Source organism: Gobio gobio (genome assembly GCF_949357685.1).
Source record: "Gobio gobio genome assembly, chromosome: 19".
Classification (NCBI taxonomy): domain Eukaryota; kingdom Metazoa; phylum Chordata; class Actinopteri; order Cypriniformes; family Gobionidae; genus Gobio; species Gobio gobio.
The window spans coordinates 9233138-9255064 of NC_137112.1; the positions used below are offsets into that span (position 1 = coordinate 9233138).

General features: G+C 38.2%; 1 protein-coding gene across 2 annotated transcripts in view; it reads right to left on the reverse strand.

Moving 5' to 3' along the window:
* camk1b (calcium/calmodulin-dependent protein kinase Ib) overlaps positions 1–21927 on the reverse strand; it is a 126194-nt gene that overhangs the window by 54869 nt on the left and 49398 nt on the right. The window lies entirely within an intron of this gene.

Sequence of the window (21927 nt, forward strand, 5' to 3'; positions counted from 1 at the left end):
ATTCAGTAAAATCAGGGGTCAACAGACTACTAGGGGTCCATCAAGGTCCCATAAATATAGGGACAAAATATTTAGACTATAAATAGCATATACATTTCATAGTATTTCTAACTAAATGAATGAACATTAACTAATAATCTAAGTATGTAGTTAATGTTAATATTTTTCATGAAAGTTAGTGTTTTTTTGAAAATCAAGCTTTTTTATATTGGGTTGGCTGAGAGTCTGGTTGAGGGTTCCTGGCCGTGTTTTTATTGTAAAAAGAAAAAAACTATGATTTGTTTTGTTTAAATAAAATATCAATATTTCATTACTTGTGACATAAAAAACGTACCAAAAAAAAAAAACCTTGATATGTTCCATTGGCAACTAACTGAAATAAATGTTTAAGTACTAACACTACTATGTAATCGATTCGATTCGATTTCGATTTCTTGATCCAACTCAATGAATATAGATTTAATACAAATACTATATTTATAAAAAAAAAGAACCGTGAACATAAGTTTACAAGTGTTCAAAATAAATTAAGAGCCACAAACCTGTATATTAAACTCTTTTAATTTTAGGTACACTGGGATACATTAAAACAGAACCCATCACTAAATTTCGAATGCATACAATTATGTTAAATACAAATTTTGATGCAACTTTATTCTAAAATTTTTATCTGAGAAGTATTTTATACAATTTAGTTTTTATGGATATTTTGATATATTTATTCTAAAACATAAAAAGGATATTTTTCAGCAATTTTCAGTACAAAACAAGCTTTTCTTGCGATTTTGCCACCCGTCATGTGTGCAGTTACTTTTCATACACGAGAGGCGCGTTCATACCTGAACACAAGTAGTTGCCGTGGTAACAAACAACAATACCTAACGTGCTGACTTATGTGGACAAACTTTTATTTGAGGAAATCTATTTATAATATAAGCAATTAGGTTTGAATTATTGGTCCTGCGCTGTCAATTGAACATGTCTATAATGGCTAACGTAAGTGAACGCTCAAGTTTAATACAATGATCATAATGCAAGGCAAGAATTCGCATGAATGTGATCTATTTTCAGCGGTTGTGTGCTCAGCTGTGGGGGTGTTGCAATGTCTGGGTGATGTCTCATCAAATGGTTCCGCAGATTTGTAGTATTACTACAGCATTTCACCTCAGCATTACAAACGTCGACAACACACTGGAAGCGCCATTTAAGCACTGAATGAATGAATGAATGAATGACAGGCGCGCCTCTCGCTGCTCTGTAACATCGCGCAAGGCAAGAGGCAAGAGAACTAATTCCATCGTCAAGTTTGCGGACGACACTACGGTGATTGGTCTCATCAGCAACAACGATGAGACTGCCTACAGGGAGGAGATCCAGCACCTGGCCACATGGTGCACCGAAAATAACCTGCTCCTCAACACCACCAAAACGAAGGAGCTCATCGTGGACTTCAGGAAGGAGTCAAGAGGCACACACGACACCATCCACATCAATGGAATGGCTGTTGAGCGTGTCTCCAGTTTCAAGTTCCTGGGGACCCACATCTCGGCGGACATGTCGTGGACGACCAACACCTCCAGCCTGGTCAAGAAGGCTCACCAGCGCCTCTTCTTCCTGAGGACACTGAGGAAGAATCAGCTCTCCTCGGCTATCCTGGTGAACTTCTACCGCTGCGCAATAGAAAGCATCCTGACCAACTGTGTTGCAGTATGGTATGGGAGCTGCTCTGTTGCGGAGCGCAAGGCACTGCAGCGGGTGGTGAAAACTGCCCAGCGCATCACAGGGACTCCACTGCCTGCCATCGAACACATCCAGAGGAAACGCTGCCTGCATCGAGCTCGCAGCATCCTCAAGGACTCCTCTCACCCAGCCCACAGACTGTTTTCTCTCCTGCCCTCCGGCAGGCGTTTCAGGATCCACCGGACCAGGACCAGCAGACTAAAGAACAGTTTTTTCCCCAGAGCTGTCTCCTTACTGAACTCAAACCCCCGTTGATCCACTTCCCTCATAAACTGCGAACTCTCCTACCTCACACCTACATTCACTTTGTTATTTGCACTACCGACTGTTTATTACAGTAACAACTGTTTACTTATGCATTCTGCACCACCATACCGTAACTGGATTATGCTCATTTGCACTGCCGACTGTATTTACAGTAACAATGTTTACATTTGCATTTTGCACCGTACTTCTAACTGGAATATGCAACCACTTTCCACTGCACTTTTACACTTTCTTTCGGATAGCTCTGTCCATAATTTATTGTACTAACTTAATCCACTGCTATATTCCTCATATTAGCCTAACATATTATTGTATACCTCTAACTGTAAAATTCTGTTCAAGTAATAACCGTCTGTATATTTATTCATAGTACATATTCACCTGTAAATTCTGTTTATAGTAATAGCCATCTGTATATTATATTCATAGTACATATTCACCTGTAAATTCTGTTTATAGTAATAGCCATCTGTATATTATATTCTAGTACATATTCACCTGTAAATTCTGTTTATAGTAATAGCCATCTGTATATTTATTCACTGTATATATTCATCTGTAAATTCAGTTCTACTTATAGTAATAACCATCTCTCTACTTATACATATTTATATATATTCAGAACATTTTTATGTCCTGCACTTACGCAACCATTGTATATCCTGCACTTGCTGCTATTGCACTTCTGGTTAGACCTAAACTGCATTTCGTTGCCTTGTACTTGTACTTGTGTAATGACAATAAAGTTGAATCTAATCTAATCTAATCTAATCTAGTGGAGAAGACTAGTAATTAGATTTACGTTAATCTTATGTTCAATGTTTGCGGAAATAAAAATGGAAAAAACTTGATTCGTGGCCTTTGAGAATCGATTTTGAATCGACCACTTTTTAAAAAACAATTCATTTAAATTTTTATTTTTTTGCCCAGCCTTAATGTACCTATTGTGTACAAACATGTTTTTACATTGTACTTATATTTAAAATTCCAGCAGTAATTCATTTCTATAATTAAATCCTAATATTAAGTGTGATCACTAAAACAGAAATACAATTCAATTAAAGCTACATAGAAATATACATAAATAAGATCAAAGTTATTAAAACAAAAATGAAATCATACAAACAAAAGCTCATTCAAAATATTAATAAATACTACAATAGTACATAAATAGTAGTAAAATAACATTAGGGTCAGAAAAAGTTAGTGGGCAAGTTTGTGGGCATCCACTAACTAAAACAATGGCAAATACCTATATGCAAAATTCCTAAAATTGTTGGCAGGGGTAACATCCTGCTGGGACAGAACTCCTGCTATTTTACTATTAATATGATCAGTGCAAGTCACAGATGGGTCGAATGTCGACATATTCTCAAACAGACTTGTCTCAACAAGAGCTAACCAGACACAACATGGTACAGTGGCGAGCAATAAATGCTCTTCCATGTAAATTCGAGTTCTTATCTCCAACTGTAAATGTGACAAGAATATTTTGTTTCTCTGGCCCTGCCCACAGAGAAATCTCATTTGTTCAAATTACCACTGCACATTAAGCGTCACGTTTAACTACTATAGTGGATCAGAGAGCGTAGGAAAACAGGAAGCAGATGTTAACAGACTTCCTCTGAAATGATAATAGCACAGGCAAATAGTTCTCTAGAAGAGCTTAAAGGGATAGTTCACCCAAAAAAGAAAACTGTTATCATTTAATCATCCTCACGACATTCCAACCCGTATGGGTTTGGTTAATCTTCGAAAAAACAATTACGTTTCTGTCCAGGTAACCAAAACTAAGAAGATCCAAACAGGTCATAAAGGTGTCGTAAACTGAATCCATGTGAACGTGATGTGTTTATATGTGAGTAAATGCCTTATTAAATCTTTTCATCATATAAAGTGAGCATATCTCTTCACAATACTTTGAATGAAACCACTCACGACACATTTATGACCTTTTCTGTTAACTGGACTTTTAGTAGAGGGAAAGAAACCTCTCAGGTTTCATTAAAAATATCTTAATTGATGTTTCGAAGATTAACCAAAAGTCTTATGGGTTTGGGAGAGTAAATGATGACAGAATTTCCCTTTTTGGCAACGGATGGATGTATTTTAATTGTCTGAGAAGATCTGTCTGAGAGTTACATTGAATCAGAATTCAGAGTTTCATAATGTTTATTTTCCTGATAAAGTCATGGAATCAAGGAATGTGTGTCAGGTCACCTTCATTTATATAGCGCAGATTGTTAAGCAGCTTCACAGTAATACGCAAGAAAATAACAGAATCAATTATGCAAACTTTATAAAATATGAGACCGCTCTACAGAAAACAATAGTGTCATTATTCAGCTCGAGTCAGTTCAGTGTTGTTTCAATTCAGTTCAATAACTGTAAAATTCATCAATTATGAAATTAGTTCAATTGAGCTATAAAAAGCTTGACAGAAGACAACAGTGTAGTTATGAAACAAATATGATTCAGCTATAAAAAAAACAGAAGACAGTTGTGTCATCATCCAGCTCAATTCAGTTAAAGTTTTGTACTCATCCGATAGTGTCAATGCAGTCAAATCGATAATATTACTGAATATTAAGTGTCTTTTGAAGGGATACAGTTCACCCAAAATTTTTAACTAGCCCATTATTTACTCAACCTCAAGTCATCCTAGGTGTAAATGACATTATTCTTTCACACGAATAAAATCGGAGTTATATAAAAAAAATCCTGGCTAATCCAAGCTGTATAATAGCAGTAATTGTAGCTCTGTTTTTGAAATATATAAAAAATGCATCTATCCGTCAAATAACGTGCTCCACAAAGCTCTGGAGGGTTAATAAAGTCCTTCTGAAACGAATCGATGCGTTTGTGTAAGAAAAATATCCATACTTTAAAACTTTATAAAGTAAAGTTTCGGCCGATCACCTTCCATATTCAATTTCTGGAAAAAGTGTTGAAAGTGCCTCTGCAGTTTAAAATGCTTACACTACCAGCATAGACTGTAAACAAATATGGACGTAGTGTCCGTGACGTCACCTATAAGATTCTGATGAGCAATTTTGAAGCGTGAAGTAGGGTCGAGCTGGCCGTTGCCATCTTGGCAGCGCGTCACTCCCGGATAACAGAAAATGGGCAAAGAGGCGGGACATTAGCGGAGCTGAGGTGACACGTTGAACAGACAGCAGACAAACAGCAATCCACCTGTCACTCAAAGTGGCCACGCCCTTAATTATGTAGAACTTCAAGACTTTATGTAATGTAAACGAATGAGTTATAAAAAAAATTCACCTCCCTCACAGTTGTAATGAAGGGCAAAATTTGCCTTATGCTGCGTTCACACCAAACGCGAATAGAGCGTCAAAATCGTGTCTACCGCGTCTAGTTGGACGCTTGAACATTTTGAATCCATTCTTGCGTCACAGTGAATTGGACGCACGTATAAATCCAGCGTTTGATGCGAAATAGACGCGCATTCAAGGCGCTCCAGGATAAATATGTCATAAAACACCACTCTGCCTCTTTTCATTTTCATTAAGAATATATATTAAGCATTAATAGCCAGATTAGCCACACAAATGTGGTCCAGGCAACTCCTACATTATCTTCACTGCATGTGTATTTAAATATCCTTAAAAAATTTAGTTATGAAACTTCTCTTTGCCCTCAGTCAAAACGATTTGGCAGACAACAAATTATAGATTCATGACACCAAAGATCGCCCGTTTCATCCACACAAGACGAACCACTACAGGACATCAGAGCAAGCGGCAAACGTCAGAAGGACTGGCCGAGGAAAGGCTGCTCTCGCCGGGGTTAATGAGCGCTGAGCGCCCGGTGATCGCCTGGATCTCACAACTCCACAAACCCAAGATAATTTTTTTATAATAGGTGCTCTCTTTATAAATAAACCATAAACCAGATATGAGCTTTAAAAAGTACATTCCCACCTGAAAAAGTCTTAAAACTACATTTTATGACACAATAGTAGTATTTTTAAATTATGCAGGGTTTCTCATCACGTCACTTTACCACGTGACAGCAGCAAGCAGGCTCCTGATTGGTTAACGAACTGGACGCGCGAATGAGGCGGAATTGCGTCCATCGCGCCACCCGTCTACAGGACATCCAGACGCTCGTCAACTCGCCTTTCCATTGACTTAACATTGAAATCACTCGCTCCTGACGCTCTATTCGCGTTTGGTGTGAACGCAGCATCAGGCCGTGTGTCCACCAAAGCGTTTTTTCATGCAGCTGGCTGGCGTATTCAACTGTTTTCAATGGGAGCGCCGCGTTTTTAGAACGCCATGAGCGTAACGAGGCACTGAGCGAGTGCTGAGCGGTCAGCGTTTTTTGTACTGGTCACCAAGAGTTGAAGAATGTTCAACTTTGAACAAAACGCAGCGCTCATCATTGTCACTTTTCACCCAGCCGTCCAATCACAGTGGAGGAGGGGCGGGACTAATACAACACCGACCAACCGCCACATTCTGCGCATAGAACGTCAACAGATGAAAACAACAGTATAATAACAGAACAAAATCATTTAAAACAAGAGCCAGAGCAAATACTTTCCATTGTATCAGCATTTTTATATAGAATCAATACAGAAACAAACTATCTGTGAAATGAGATACTAGAAACACATCCGCGGATATTCCGTATCATAACAAGCAAAGAGTCTCAACTGAAAAAAACGCTGCGCTGCCAAAACGCTCTCAAGCGCCCAGAGCAAGGCTTTTCAGCAGAGCGCCTAGTGTTTTCAGCCGGATAAAAACGCTTTGGTGGACACACGGCCTTATAGACCAAAACCACAATTTGTACCAAGCTGTAAACATGTTTTCTTCTGCTGTAAAGTTGGGCATTTTAACATGAGCTCAATGAGATTCTGCTCCCTTCTGGAGCCTGTCTCTAGTGGCCAGTCGATGAATTGCAGTTTAAGTCACTTCCGTATTGCGCCAGACGTCGCATAAGCATTTTGAATTGTGAGAGACACTTTCAACACTTTTTCCAAGGAAGGCGATCGCCCGGAACTTTACTTTTAAAGTTTAAATATCGATATTTTTCTTACACAAACGCATCGATTCGCTTCAGAAGGCCTTTATTAACTCCCCAGAGCCATGTGGAGCACGTCATTTGACTGACAGATGCATTTTTTATGGACTTCAAAAACAGCGCAACAACTACTGCTTTTTTTATAACGCTGAGATTAGCCAGGACTTTTTTCATATAACTCCGATTGTATTCGTCTGAAAGAAGAATGACATATACACCTAGGATGACTTGAGGGTGAGTAAATCATGGGCTAATTTTCATTTTTGGATGAACTATCCCTTTAAACCCCATCTAAGCAAAACAAAGGCCAGGTGAACAATGATTTTCTGATAGTCGATTGAACTTCATCTGTTTCAGTTGACTTTACACCACAGCACACAGAGATCCAGTCACAAGACATAATGAGCAGAGGATCATGCCTAAAAGCTCTGATATCATCAGCAAACCACCCAGCCTGTTTAATATTTGAGAATGGAATGAAGATTAAGAGTAAACTCATTATTAAACAGGATGTGATTATAGCAGCACAGATCCGGCCAGGCAGCCTTATCCCGGAGAGCTCAGCACAGCCATGGAGGACAAACACTGATATGATGCATAGTTAAGCCTGTACTCGTATGTGTGTCCTCAGCACATGACCAGAGGACAGGGGAAGAGTGTGGGCTAAACCGCCGACGAGGACACATACAGGACATATCCCATCAGCCCATGCACTCGCTCGAGTACAGCAATGCCACACTAGTGCTCACACACAACTGAACATGGCACACAGATATTGACATGACGAGCGTAAAGCAGCAGACAGTGCATATGTCGGATATCTTTGTTTTTAGTGCAGTGCTGTGACCTCATCAACTTAATATGGTTCGACAACTGGAATCAGTTGCTCTACTGTAAGGAAATTGCACACTAACACACACAAACTAGACTACGTTCAGACTGCAGGCAAATGTAGCCTAACCTGATTTATTTTGCTCACAGTGTGAACAGCACAAAACACACGCAATATATATACACATTTTTTATTATATTCAATGGGGAAAAAAGGGTCATAATTATTGCATAAATATTAATTATAAATCATAAAATTATCTCAAAACACCAAAAAAGAAAAGAAAAAATATTATTGAACAAAAATATATTTCATTGATTTTACTCAAATATCTTAATTATCTTAATTATCTTAATAAATCATTTTTGACCTGAAGGTCCTGAGTGTGACCCATAAATTAAGAACCCCAGAGGGTTAATAGAACTCCGATTGTGTTCATCAGAAAGAAGAAAGTCATATACACCTAGGATGTCTTGAGAGTGAGTAATTTTCATTTTAAAGTCAAGTCAAGTCAACTTTATTTATATAGCGCTTTTAACAATGTAGATTGTTTCAAAGCAGCTTTAAGTGAACTAATCCTTTAAATTAGCTGGCTTCCACGGCAGATCACACTATAAATAAACGTGTATCTTTGTCTTTTGTTGTTTGATTAACAGTGACTGCAGCAGATTTATTAGGCTGCTGTCACTTTAAGAGCTGCTCGGATCCAATATACTGTTACGCACACGCTCTTTCATAGTGTTTACATTCCGAGGTCGGTTGCTTACTGGTCCAAGTCAAAAGAGCCTGTAAGTATGATTATTAGTAATAAGGGCTGTGCGATTAATCGTAATTGATTTTCGCATGGTCTAAAAGGGTTGTACCTAGTCTCTTAATGACACGTGGGTGTGTTTTGGCCATAACGTGCAATAAACCAATCAGAGTCTGATCTCCCATTCCCTTTAAAAGCCAGTTGCACTCGCACCATGGCGGATTTGCTGCTTACATGGCGGAATTTGTGAGTGGAAAGACTTTTATTTTTAATAGAGGTCGACCGATAGTGGATTTTACCGATACCGATAAATAGGTTGGACCGCACTTGCCGATAACCGATTAATCGACCAATAGTTTTTTTTATGGATACTGAATAAAAAATAAATGAATAAAAAATCATAAGTAAAACAGTGCTGAACTTTATTACAAGAAATAAAAGAACGTTACTGATCCATGAAAATGTGCTAAATTAAAAACCTATGGATATTAAAATGAGAAGTTTTTTTCCAAAAACATTAAAATATTACAGGTCAAATTTGGTCCTTTAGCTATAATCTAGAAACATGCATGTACATTTCTAAGGTAACACTATGCAAGTCCCTATGCAACAAGGATGTATTAGCTTACATGAACCATAAGCATTATGCAATATACATTTTTACAGCATGTATTAATATGGGCACTACAATTGTACCTTGATCATACATGTTAGTCCATAGTGCATTAACCAAGGTTAACAGATAACATACTAACAATGAACAATACTTCCACTGCATTTTTTAACCTTAGTTAATGTTACAAATGGAATCTTATTGTAAAGTGTAACCATTTCATATAAATACACACAGTCTGCTTTTTTAGAAGGCAATTAACGTTATCTAATAAAAAACGAGTGCGCTTCTGCTTTCTTTCGGCAGCATGACAATACAGTTTGCTTTCTCACGTCACTCATTTTATATGTGCAACATTTGGGGTCAGACTTGCGTGTGTTTTTATCACATTGTTTTAACTGCTTGAGGTACCGCTAATGTTAGCGTCCTCTCAGCCTCGTTGACAAACATACACACTGCTGGTCTTTACCTGCTAATATAATGTTTTGGTGTTCTGTATTCGTACCGTTTCGTTGTCGTGTTTTAAACGCGCATCTGATGTGTCAGCGCTCTCCGTGCAGCCTCACGTGTGAATGTAATCAACAGTTTTTATTTGGCCTCTAGAGGCCGCTCTCGTGCTATATAATGCCAGCAGACCCTTCTCAGAGCTCCAAAAAAAATAAAAAAATATTGTTTCTGCGGATAGCCGATTGTTCCACCAATCAGCTATCGGTGCCGATTAATCGCCCAAACCGATTAATCGATCGACCTCTAATTTTTAATATTTAAAAATGTTTATGTGCTCCTGCGTGCGTCCCTGCATGTGTAATAATCAGAGTGTACACACGTTGTGCACCCGCCTAGCTGCATATTACTAACGCGTCCTTTAAATAACACAAAATTTACTGCGCTATTGACTTTAGAGCAGGTTTTTGTTGGTCAATGGTGCAGTCGTTTTCAGTTGCCTCAAAATAGCAACACACCAACAATGCGCCTGAACACACCTGGTTTTCAGACCAGCAGATCCATTTGCTATTTAAACAATGTGGCACCGGACATGAAAATGATAACTTTGTTGGGCTGAAAATAGCAAAAAACACTTGCGTCGCGCCTGGTGCTGCATTGCGCCGGGTGTATGATAGGGCACATACTGTTCCCCAAGTGGCCTCCTATGCACGCGCTGAGACAGGGCGGAGCGCGCATAAGCAAAATATATTGCGGGCTTCAGATAAGGCCTAAACAGTTAAATAGCCTACACACAAATATGTCGAAATGCCGTTTTGGTAAGTATTCTCATAAACACAGTCGGTTATGTATTAAGTGAATGTAAACACTGAGAAAGAGCGCGTGTGTAACAGTCTATTGGATCTGTGCCGCTCTTAAAGTGACAGCAGCCTAATAAACAGCCTGCTGCAGTCACTGTTAAAGGGTTAGTTCACCCAAAAATGAAAATTCTGTCATTAATTACTCACCCTCATGTCGTTCGACACCCGTAAGACCTCCGTTCATATTCGGAACACAAATGAAGATATTTTTGTTGAAAGCTGATTGCTGAGAAAGGCTTCAGATAGGCCTCCATTGGCATTCAGTACATTTACACTCACAAGACCCATAAAAGGCACTTAAAACGTTGTTACAAAGTCCATCTCACCACAGTGACTCTACAATAATTTTACGATGCAACGGCAATAGTTTTTGTGCGCAAAAAAAAAATCTAAATAACACCTTTATCCAACTTGTCCAACTTTATCCAACATGCACGAGAATATGACGCAGATCCGGCGTTCGGACACATGACCCAGAAGCGATTTGTTTACAAGCAGAGGAAGACGCGCGTGTCTAAGCTGTTGGATTCTACATTGATCATGCTTTAGGTCTCTGCGTAGTTCTCAAAATCGGTTTAAAGTGTGCATTTAATGGATTCCCGAACACCGGCTCTACGTCATATTCTCGCGCATGCGTCGTGGAGGCACACATGGAAGACAAGAACAAGTTGGATAAAGGTGTTATTTTGATTTTTTTTGCGCACAAAAACTATTGTCGTCGCATCGTAAAATTATTGTAGAGTCACTGTGGTGAGATGGACTTTGTAACGACGTTTTAAGTGCCTTTTATGGGTCTTGGGAGTGTAAATGTACTGAATGCCAATGGAGGCCTGTCTGAAGCCTTTCTCAGCCATCAGCTTTCAACAAAAATATCTTCATTTGTGTTCCGAAGATAAACGGAGGTCTTACGGGTGTCGAATGACATGAGGGTGAGAAATTAATGACAGAATTTTCATTTTTGGGTGAACTAACCCTTTAATCAAACAACAAAAGACAAAGATAAAATCACTCACTGAATGACTCTTGAATGAATAAACTGTAGTTTTAATAAAGATTTGTCTGTATGTAATGTATACAGCAGTGTTATTTTATATTTGATTACTTTATTGAATTTCTGTTGTAGGAAATTACTTTATCATCTTCCTGAATAACCTAAAGCACTGTTTATTTCATTTGTATTTTTGTTCTGTTGTATTTTTTTGTTTGTAATTTAGTTTCTTTGTTCTAACTGTATTACTGACTGTTAACATGTCTTCTGTAACTGTTTTGAGGACTTTTACTTACAGTACATTAATTATCCTAGTATTAGGGTTTTTTTAGTTATGTTTTTGGCCTTTTTGTGCCTTTATTGGACAGGACAGTAGATATTTCCTTTTTGCTGAAGAATTGATAATTGTGAAATTTCACTGACATTTAAAATGACTAATTTCACGAAATAAGACTTTGATCATATCACCCACCTGTAATCAAGTTAAATAATACAATAGTGATTTCAATATTGAGCAAAATAATCGTGATTATGATTTTTGCCATAATCGAGCAGCCCTATTAGTAATAGTTCAGAGCTAGGGCACTGGGGCAAAGCAGCACATTCCTCTCCGGTCAGAGACACAAGAGGACGGCCATCTGGAGGAACCAGGGGATGTGGACTAGATTACAACACAGGCCTGTCTGTTGTGGCTTCCTGATTATACTTTCCGAATTACAAAGAGGACAGAGAGAGGGATGCTGGGGGCAGAGATGGACTCCATAACATTATCTGGAATTATAATGTTATGCCTGAAAGCAGAGGTCAAATTGTAAAAAAATAAAATTCAAGGGGGATGGTGTGGTCATGGGGGCCGGGGGAGTGGGGTCGTGCTCCTGTAGCGAACCTTTATATATTTATAAACCTTTTATATTTTTTTAAAACATTTTTATTTATTGGATTAAAGAGTAAAATATAAATATAGGCATTATATGTGAAATAATGTATATCATTGTATCACACACAAAATCCTTGTGTTGCTAGAATGATAAAATGAGGATTTGGAGGGCACTGAAGTGTTTATCAATCTCATTAACATATATTTTTTTCAATAAAAATAACTCTATAAATGAGTTCCAAACGACAACTATTTTTGAGCCCCACACTTTTCAGGGCTCCATAGCTCTAACATTGAATGGTAAAGAGTAAAGATGAAAATAATAGGGTTATCAGTTCCGAATGGAATGCTCTCTCTCTCTCTCTCTCTCTCTCTCTCTCTCTCTCTCTCTCTCTCTCTCTCTCTCTCTTCTCATCTTTTTAAAGGGGTCCTATAATGCTCCTTTAGAAAAGATGTAAAATAAGTCCCTGATGTCCCCAAAGTGTTTATGTGAAGTTTTAGCTCAAAATACCCCACAGAGAATTTTTATAGCATGTTAAAATTGTCACTTTTTGAGGCTGAGCAAAAACATGCGTTTTTGTGTGTGTCCCTTTAAATGCAAATGAGCTGCTGCCGGCCCCCTTGCAAGAAGAGGGCGGAGCTTCAAGAGCTTGTGTTAGCAGCTCAGATTACCTCACGCAGACACACTGAAAATGTTGTAAACTGTTCAGCCTAGGGGTGCACCGATCCGATATTAGGATCGGATATCGGCCGCGATACTGACAAAATAGCTGGATCGGGGATCGGAAAAATTAACAGATCCACAAGCCGATCCAGGTGTTTTTTTCCGTCGCAGCAGAACCTACGTCATTCGTCAGCTTCACGTGTGTCGCATGCTAGAAGGGAGCGAGCCAGAGAGTCGGCTGTGTGGAGGAGATATTTCACGCTTGCCACGCCAACTAGTTCGTCGCTGTTTCGAGGGTATTACTGCAAAGTCAGGGTCTTTCCTGCATTGACATTTTTTTGACGGCCAAAGCCTAATTTGATGAGTTATTGTGATTTACGAGTGATGTAGAACAGATGCTGCGCTTGTGACTGAGTGACAGAGAGACCGATCTGAGAGCTCCTCCCCCGCGCGCGCTCTCTGGGTCTTCAAAATAATCAGTGTTCGCTCTCATATTTCACATATTAATCCAAATCAAAAGCTCGGAAGACCGAAACCATGTTGCACGTGACACATTCGGACAATTTTGTCCTTGAATTATCACTGGGTGTGAATTGCGCTCAAAAAACATTGACTCTTCTCTGACCAGCTGACATAAAGCATACTTTCAATAAGCGGGAGACAAATTATATCCAGTTATGAAGTGTTTTCTGTGTGTTGACATCTTTCGCGATGTTCTAACAGACGGGATTCGCACACAACGCGTCTGCTAATGTCTGATTCGTGACCTAATGACTCCTTTGAACCGAATCATTTTAACGACTGGCCAGAACAACTGATCTGTCCAACACTGAACTCATGAACTCAGTTTATTAATTTACTCAGAACGCAACTGAAATGAGAACACAAGTGTGCTTACCCATTTTAGCAAGAGTGGGTAGTAAGAATTATTTTTAATTATCAACAGTATTTCATCTTATTTCTGTTGACAATGTGTAGTAAAATAAATAGGCCTAGCCTACAATCATTTAATCTGGAGTGAGGTGAAACCAGAACAAAGTTGTTATTAGCTAGCTGAAAATTTTTATTAAATTGCATATGGTAGAAAATTAGACTATTTGTTAATTTGTAATGCTACTTTTTAATATTGATATGATTATATACCAAAACAATTATCTGTAGTGTAAAAAATGTTTGGTAACTGTCAGATTACTATTGTATGTTTGACCAATACACTGTTTTTTGTTTCCACTGCTACATTTTATTTATTTAAAGAAGTTAGATTACATTCTATTTTAGATTTGAATGCACAATTGTTTTTTAAATAAATAAGAATTCAACACCTTACATACATCTGTTATTTTGTCTTAGTTATGTTTAGTTAGTAAAGTCTGGTGCCTTTAGTCTCTTCAAGGAAGGTATAAGGTGGAAGATATACAGTTTATTATTAATTCAACAATATATCGGATCGGTATCGGGTATCGACAGATACACAAAGCCCAGGCATCGGTATCGGTATCGGGACTGAAAAAGTCGGATCGGTGCACCCCTAGTTCAGCCTTTTATGTTCAAACCCGAAGAAGTAACAGGATGAGACAGGACGTTTCTGAATGGTTAGTTGATGAATTTATGTAGCTGATGTGGAGTTAACTATCTTCAAGTCATCGATTAGCATATTCTTTAATGATAATCTATAAATCACTCGTTTGGGAACTGTTGTGAAATGCTTACAAAGCCAGAGAATATCTGCTGCATGAAGATAGACCAGGTATAGTTTAGTTTAATTACGGTTATAATTTATGTTGTCATCTTGTTTTATGACATGCTATTGCATTTGTGCTATGTACTATATGGCAGTAAATGTGAAAAGACGGATGTGACAGCTTGAGCAGACTCCCAAATGTGCTCTATTACAACAACTCTTCCTCTTCTCAACATGGCTGTTGTTGTGTGTTCCTGGGGGCGGGGTTTATGTAAATTTTTGGATTAGTGATGTCACTAACCTGTGAATAAGATCATTGTAGTCCCTAAAAAGCGATTTCTTTTAAAGTAAATATCTCCCTTTGCTTCAAACTTTGAGCATCGTAACTTTGCAGATGTTGTTTATGCTCAAAGAGCAACATTACACACTAACGAAAGTTAAAAAAGGGAAATCATAATCAACCACACCTTTAAAGAACGTCAAAAGATGCGTTCTCCTGGACATTTTGAACAAGCGTAAAAAATTCCGAAAGCTTGCTTGACTGTGCGCAGCGCGTTACAATATTGAGTTCTGATTGGTCAATCGCTGTTATTTATAGAGCTTACGGTATGTAGCTCCGCCCCTTTTCAGCCCTGCACTCGATGTGTTCTGTCTTCCGGTTTGTGTTTCCACAAAATGAAGGTAAGTTCTTACGGATTTATGAGTGAACCACTCATTTTAAAATCTTCCTGGTCTACTGATATTTATGACAACATTACAAAATGCTCATGATAACTTCCATTAATTCTACAATAAGTAAATCCACTTCACCAGCTAATTACTCTTTGATGGCGATGCCATAGATATATAGCCTAGAAATCTAGATGCACCCTAGCAGCAAAAAATTTATTTTGCCGCGAGTGTAGTCTAGCAACTCTCGGTAGACCTGAGAGCTGGAAAAACCAAACTCTGGTCAGGCCAATCACAGCGTGTGTAGAGTCGGTGGGCGGGCTTAACATAATGACGGCACGTCACGGCAGAGTTGCGGAGGTTCTGCGTGCTACTCGTAAACACAGAAGCTGGCGAACAGCGGTCTTTTGAATCGGCTTTGGTCGCGACTCTGGAAGACTTGGAGTTAAGCTTTTATTTGAGAAAAGAACAAAGAATGGCACTGAAGTCATTTTTAAGAAAAGACGATATGTTCGAAGTTTTGCCGACCGGATACGGCGAAAGTCTATCAACTAACGTTATCGCGGCTTCACCTTCTTCTTTGCTCTGGTTGGTTGTGGCGCTCATGGCGCAATCCAATTGCATGCAGAGGGAATTTAAAAGACAACCGTTTATCCCGCCCCTCGGATTGAGCCCTGCCAATGGTGAGTTTCCAGACCCAACATCTTGATGTGGGTCTGGCTTGTCAGGCTAATAGATATATACAGATCTACCACAAAAACTAAGGTTCAAAGGAAAAATTCTAAAGATGGCTGCATGCTTGTTTCTCTGGCGCATAAGGTCTATAGTTCGTTAGTTATCATATAGAGAATTTAAACATTTATTTTACATGATAGTTTTACATAATACACAACCCTGTTAATCTAATGGGGGTTGTTAAGGGGGGATACCGCATCCCCCCTCAAATCGAGCCCTGCCTGAAAGATTTTGATTAATGCTAAACACAATCCATGTTGTGACTGTCAGCTGTGCTTTTAATTTTTATTTGATTGGGGGGAAAAGCCAGTATATTTTAGGAATTTGTTCACCAAGCTTGTCGCAATGCACTCTTGAATTGAACAATGTTTCTGAGTACCATTTGGAACAATCATTGATATCATCGTGATACTGTCACATTCTCCATCCTTTATATTTGCTTTCCCTTTCCATTAAGCACTCTTTCCCATTAACATACTTTCTATTTCTCTCTGCTTCTTTCTCATGTACCATTAAAAACACACTTGTGCTTGGTTTGGCCGCTTGAGAAAATGTGGTTTTTCCCTGAGAGGAAACAAGAGGTCAGGAGCATTGGAGAGGGGAGAGTGACTTCCAGTCAGTGTTACACGACTCTCACTTTAGAAGAGAAAGCCTTCTCGGAAAGAAATCTGAAAGGAATAGTTCAATAACCACTGCAACCAGATCACCGTATCAGTCAGAACGGTATCATTCCAAATCATAAACCGATCGTTCAGATCATGTTTTTAACCAGATCAACCAATTCTTTGAAAACGATTACCACATAAAGTTATCATATGGTTACTTTTATGATGGTGCTTTTGTGTCCTTTTGGAAGCGCAAAGGCCCTGGTGGGAGTGCTGTTTAGATGAAAATGCAAAAATACACTCACCTAAAGGATTATTAGGAACACTTGTTCAATTTCTCATTAATGCAATTATCTAATCAACCAATCACATGGCAGTTGCTTCAATGCATTTAGGGGTGTGGTCCTAGTCAAGACAATCTCCTGAACTCCAAACTGAATGTCAGAATGGGAAAGAAAGGTGATTTAAGCAATTTTGAGCGTGGCATGGTTGTTGGTGCCAGACGGGCCGGTCTGAGTATTTCACAATCTGCTCAGTTACTGGGATTTTCACACAAAACCATTTCTAGAGTTTACAAAGAAAGGGAAAAACATCCAGTATGCGGCAGTCCTAGAGGTCAGAGGAGAATGGGCCGACTGATTCAAGCTGATAGAAGAGCAACTTTGACTGAAATAACCACTCGTTACAACCGAGGTATGCAGCAAAGCATTTGTGAAGCCACAACACGCACAACCTTGAGGCGGATGGGCTACAACAGCAGAAGACCCCACCGGGTACCACTCATCTCCACTACAAATAGGAAAAAGAGGCTACAATTTGCACAAGCTCACCAAAATTGGACAGTTGAAGACTGTTGAAGAAAAATGCTGGTGGTGGTGGTGTAATGGTGTGGGGGATGTTTTCTCGGCACACTTTAGGCCCCTTAGTGCCAATTGGGCATTGTTTAAATGCCACGGCCTACCTGAGCATTGTTTCTGACCATGTCCATCCCTTTATGACCACCATGTACCCATCCTCTGATGGCTACTTCCAGCAGGATAATGCACCATGTCACAAAGCTCGAATCATTTCAAATTGGTTTCTTGAACATGACAATGAGTTCACTGGACTAAAATGGCCCCCACAGTCACCAGATCTCAACCCAATAGAGCATCTTTGGGATGTGGTGGAACGGGAGCTTCGTGCCCTGGATGTGCATCCCACAAATCTCCATCAACTGCAAGATGCTATCCTATCAATATGGGCCAACATTTCTAAAGAATGCTTTCAGCACCTTGTTAAATCAATGCCATGTAGAATTAAGGCAGTTCTGAAGGCGAAAGGAGGTCAAACACAATATTAGTATGGTGTTCCTAATAATCCTTTAGGTGAGTGTATATGTTGTGTGATTTCCTCTCAATAACAAAATACAGACACAACAAAAATGACAGCGTGAGAAAACAGCAGTTAAGAATACATCTATTCATAGTGACGTGGACGTTTGGACCAGCTCTGCAATTTGGCACTCCAGTGTCAAGTCACATCACGTTTATGTGAAATGACATCATACAACTTTGTTCTTCAGTTTAGCTTGAAGTATATCAGGGCCTTAAAGCTTCCTTTTAGTTTTAATTGCATGAAAAACAGTAACCAGTACATTATTAAAGGCCCCCTGTAGTGAAAATCAAGTTTTTAAATGTTGTTTATATGTCTATGTGGTGTTTTTAATGTGCTTTAAGATAAACCATGTACAATGTTCATAAGTCAACACCATTGCTGAGTATTTTCTCCTTAAAACTGCAGTGAACCAAAGACTGAAATGGTTGGTGTTTCTTTCTGACATCACAAACTACCTTGTAACCAATCACCCAGCATATCATTAACTATGCTCTGAAGCAGAGGAGTCTCAAGAGAAGCCAGGTTATCTCTGTGAATTGTTTATATGATGTGTATTATGATGTTATGATGAACTATATGCCTTTCTCCACTGACGTTCTGAGTTGTTCAAAGCGTTTCTAAGGATACTGATTGTTAGGCAGCTGTCTGACGCTTAGATGGCGAATGGGAACATGGTTTGTGTAACATTAGCAACACATTATTAGCTTGTTTGATAACGTAGTCAAGCCAAAGGCTAATCATTATTTACCGTTATGTGTCCGATATTGTAAAGAGCGATACCATTGTACAGCGTTTACCTCAGTATAGTTGAGCGAGTGGATCTCTGAGTTGGTGTGAGTGAGTGGAGGCGGGGATAATTTGCATATTCATGGTTCCGCGAATACTAAATGAAGCAAGGGAGTTACATTCAAGCTATTTTAACTCTTTCATGCATAGAGGTCACTACAGTGGAAAGCTATTCAAAAAGCATTTTCTTGCATATGCATGGGTTTTGATGGCATGGTTGCACATCCACCTCTACAGTGGACCCTTCTGCATCATCCTATACATTGCCACCAAGTGGCAAACCGTTGCATATCCATTTCCCCCCCTCCAAACCAAGATGGCCAGTGGCCAGTCAGAAATGCCAAGTTGCTCCGGAATATCCATCCATTCCTTCTATACTAGGAGATGTTGTAGCATCAAGTAAAATCGAATGAGTCATATTACAGTTCAATTTTCCAAGTATTGATTTTAGATTGGGAGAACATTCTGATTAATCATCTGTCCACTACAGTGGACATCATGCATCAATAGCTTCAACTTCAGCTACAATTCATACTAATACTGTGACTATTGTTTTTGAAAATACTTCATCTGCAGTAACTTTTTTTTTGGACTGTAAATAAATGTATTTGTGTTATTAGAATGTAATTTGCATTAACATCAAAAAGTAATCTGACTACATAATGCACGTTACTTGTGATGCTTTACTTCACTTGTTACATCAAAAAGTAATCTTATTACATAATGCACGTAACTTTTAATGCATTACTCTACTCATAATATCAAAAAGTAATCTGATTACATAATGCACGTTACTTATGATGCATTACTTTACTCGTTACATCAAAAAGTAATCTGATTACATAATGCATGGTGCATGTAATGCATTACTTTACTTGTAACATCAAAAAGTAATCTGATTACATCATGCACGTAACTTTTAATGCATTACTCTACTCATAATATCAAAAAGTAATCTGATTACATAATGCACGTTACTTATGATGCATTACTTTACTCGTTACATCAAAAAGTAATCTGATTACATAATGCATGGTGCATGTAATGCATTACTCTACTCGTAATATCAAAAAGTAATCTTATTACATAATGCACGTTACTTATGATGCATTACTTTATTTGTTACATCAAAAAGTAATCTGATTACATAATGCATGGTGCATGTAATGCATTACTTTACTCGTAACATCAAAAAGTAATCTGATTACATCATGCACGTTACTTATGATGCATTACTCTACTCGTAATATCAAAAAGTAATCTGATTACATAATGCACGTTACTTTTAATACATTACTCTACTCGTAATATCAAAAAGTAATCTGATTACATAATGCATGTTACTTTTAATGCATTACTCTACTCATAATATCAAAAATAAATCTGATTACATAATGCACGTTACTTTTAATACATTACTCTACTCATAATATCAAAAAGTAATCTGATTACATAATGCACATTACTTTTAATGCATTACTCTACTCATAATATCAAAAAGTAATCTGATTACATAATGCATGTTGCATGTAATGCATTACTTTACTCGTAATATCAAAAAGTAATCTGATTACATAATGCACGTTACTTTTAATACATTACTCTACTCGTAATATCAAAAAGTAATCTGATTACATAATGCATGTTACTTTTAATGCATTACTCTACTCATAATATCAAAAATAAATCTGATTACATAATGCACGTTACTTTTAATACATTACTCTACTCATAATATCAAAAAGTAATCTGATTACATAATGCACATTACTTTTAATGCATTACTCTACTCATAATATCAAAAAGTAATCTGATTACATAATGCATGTTGCATGTAATGCATTACTTTACTCGTAATATCAAAAAGTAATCTGATTACGTAATGCATGTCACTTTTAATGCATTACTCTACTCGTAATATCTAAACGTAATCTGATTAGATAATGCATGTTACTTGTGATGCATTACTTTACTCGTAATATCAAAAAGTAATCTGATTACGTAATGCATGTTGCTAGTAATGTGTTGCCCCCAACACTGCTCATTTAAGATGAGATTGAAAACACCTGATCGCTAGGTTTTCTCAGAGGAGAGCTACGGTAGAAATGTGTCTGTGGCGAGCAGCGAGGCTGAGGGACCGTGAGAGCAGGACGAGGTCATTAGTGATGATGAATCACGTCCTCATGTTCTGATATACAGTCAATAATAAGCAAAGTTAAACTTGTATGAAGTTCAATTGCGTTTGCAATATTGTGCATCAATATTTTTAATATATATTTTATCGTTTTCACATGATTTTATATAATTTTATTGATTGGTTTGTTAAATACACACAATATTGCCGTGTTATTACTGTATTATGTTTAATACAGTATATCTTCAGTTTAAACTAGTGGACGTCTGCAAATCTTTAAAAGACCTGAGTTCATTTTTGGGTCAACTAAGTCAATTTTAAATTAGAGCACTGAGGCAAACAAATTAAATGGGGGTGTGACATTCTTTAAAAAACGATTAATCCAATCTAATTAGATACCACAAACAATTTAATAATTCATCTCTCAAGAGACCACCGCCACATGACATCTTGCTTCCTGAGGCAGTGCTCAGCCCAAATTCAGTTTAGTACAGGTCCCACAGACTAGACACGGAAACTTCATTTCTGCTGATTGCGTTACGCAACGTCCCCTAAAATAAACAAAACGCAGGTGCAGCTCATGTGCTGGAGGCCAGACTGAGACCGAATTGTGTGATTCAAGTCTGACGGCCCAGTGTCTCTGGACGGATGCCATATATCTCGGTTTAGTTCAGGCTACCCATAATAGCAGCTCCAGGGTCTGTGCGAGAGTGCCTAATCAACTGGTCTGAGAACAGCGTTGTGTATTATGCATTCTAGCTTCATAATCTGGATTTGGACAAGGCATGGCTATCCAAAACATTCCATATTGGTGAACTGGTTCTTTGCTGCATTTTTGGGTGTATAAATTATTTACAG